General features: G+C 32.9%; 1 non-coding gene across 1 annotated transcript; it reads left to right on the forward strand.

The window, feature by feature from the left end:
• The first annotated feature begins 669 nt into the window (after positions 1-669).
• On the forward strand, positions 670-777 carry LOC148561783 (small nucleolar RNA R71). Its single transcript, XR_015887365.1, has one exon. It is a non-coding gene; the product is annotated as a small nucleolar RNA R71 (small nucleolar RNA).
• Positions 778-2390: the final 1613 nt, after the last annotated feature.

Consider the following 2390-nt stretch of genomic DNA (forward strand, 5'->3'; position numbering starts at 1 on the left):
ACTCAGCTGGCCCACTTGTGCTTCCAGATTTCTAATGGAAGACCTTGTTTCATTCATGAAACTCACAGTGGCCTTGGATAGATCAGAGACTAGATTTGATAAATTAGAAGCATTTTGTTCAGTGTTCTCTGTCTGTTGCTGAGTGGATGATGGAAAAGGTTTATTATTGTTAAACCTGTTTCTTCCACCATTATTAAAGCCTTGTTGGGGCTTTTGATCCTTCCATGAGAAATTTGGATGATTTCTCCATGTTGAGTTATAGGTGTTTCCATAAGGTTCACCTAAGTAATTTACCTCTGCTATTGCAGGGTTCTCAGGATCATAAGCTTCTTCTTCAGAAGATGCATCTTGAGTACTGTTGGATGCAGCTTGCATTCCATGCAGACTCTGAGAAATCATATTGACTTGCTGAGTCAATATTTTATTCTGAGCCAATATGGCATTCAGAGTATCAACTTCAAGAACTCCCTTCTTCATAGGCGTCCCATTACTCACAGGATTCCTTTTAGAAGTGTACATGAACTAGTTATTAGCAACCATGTCAATGAGTTCTTGAGCTTCTGCAGGCGTTTTCTTTAGGTGAATGGATCCACCTGCAGAGGTATCCAATGACATCTTAGATAGCTCAGATAAACCATCATAGAATATATCCAGGATGGTCCATTCTGAAAGCATGTCAGAAGGACACTTTTTGGTCAACTGTTTGTATCTTTCCCAAGCTTCATAGAGGGATTCACCTTCTTTCTGTCTGAAGGTTTGAACATCAGCTCTAAGCTTGCTCAACTTTTGAGGAGGAAAGTACTTGGCTAAGAAAGCCGTGACCAGCTTATCCCAAGAGTTCAGGCTGTCTTTGGGTTGAGAATCCAACCATAATCTAGCTCTGTCTCTTACAGCAAAAGGGAAAAGCATGAGCCTGTAGACTTCAGGATCTACTCCATTAGTCTTAACAGTATCACATATCTGCAAGAATTCAGTGAAGAACTGAAAAGGATCTTCAGATGGAAGTCCATGAAACTTGCAGTTCTGCTGCATCAGAGAAACTAATTGAGGTTTCAGCTCAAAGTTGTTTGCTCCAATGGCAGGAATGGAGATGCTTCTTCCATGTAAATTGGAATTAGGTGCAGTAAAGTCACCAAGCATCTTCCTTACATTATTATTATTTTCGGCTGCCATCTCCTTTTCCTGTTCGAAAATTTCTGAAAGGTTATCTCTGGATTGTTGTATTTTAGCTTCTCTTAATTTTCTCTTCAGAGTCCTTTCAGGTTCTGGATCTGCTTCCACAAGAATGTTCTTATCCTTGCTCCTGCTCATATGACAAAAAAGAAGGCACAGAAAAATAATAATAATAATAGAGATCCTTTATACCATAGTAAGGGGATCCCTGTATGAGTAGAAGAAGAGGGGGAGATAAAGAATGTGATGTAAGGAAGAAACACAACTGTACGAATGGAAGAGATGTGAGATGAGATGTTAGGATATGAATGAATAAATAGAATAGGATGGGGGAGGTATAATTTTCGAAAATTATTTTGAAAAAGAGTTAGTGATTTTTGAAAAATGGTTTTTGAAAAATGTTAGAAATTTTCGAAAAATTTTTAAAATTTAAAAATAAAAATAATTAGTTAATAAAAAAGAAATTTTTGAAAAAGAGGGGAGATATTTTCAAAAATTTGAGAGAGAGAGAGTTAGTTAGGTAGTTTTGAAAAAGTTAAGAAACAAACAAAAAGTTAGTTAGTTAGTTGAAACAAATTTGAAAAGATAAGAAGTTAGGAAGTTAGAAAAGATATTTTGAAAAGATATTTTTGAAAAAGATAAGATAAGAAGATATTTTTGAAAAGATATGATTGAAATTAGTTTTGAAAAAGATTTGATTTTTAAAATCACAATTAATGACTTGATTCATAAGAAATCACAAGATATGATTCTAGAACTTAAAGTTTGAATCTTTCTTAACAAGCAAGTAACAAACTTCAAATTTTTGAATCAAAACATTAATTGATTATGTTATTTTCGAAAATTTGGTATAAAAATAAGAAAAAGATTTTTGAAAAATATTTTTGGAATTTTCGAAAATAACTAAGAATTTTGAAAAAGATTTGATTTTTGAAAAAGATTTTGAAAAAGATAAAATTTTCAAATTGAAAATTTGATTTGACTCATGAGAAACAATTTGATTTTAAAAATTTTTTGAAAAAGTCAATCCAAATTTTCGAATTTGATGGGAGAAAAGGGAAAGATATTTTTTTGATTTTTGAATTTTTATGATGAGAGAGAAAAACACAAAAAAAATGCAATGCATGAAATTTTTAGATCAAAACATGTGATGCATGCAAGAATGCTATGAATGTCAAGATGAACACCAAGAACACTATGAAGATCATGATGAACAT

The sequence above is a fragment of the Arachis ipaensis genome, chromosome B6 (genome assembly GCF_059453495.1).
Source record: "Arachis ipaensis isolate K30076 ecotype BB chromosome B6, ASM5945349v1, whole genome shotgun sequence".
In the NCBI taxonomy this organism is placed as follows: Eukaryota; Viridiplantae; Streptophyta; class Magnoliopsida; order Fabales; family Fabaceae; genus Arachis; species Arachis ipaensis.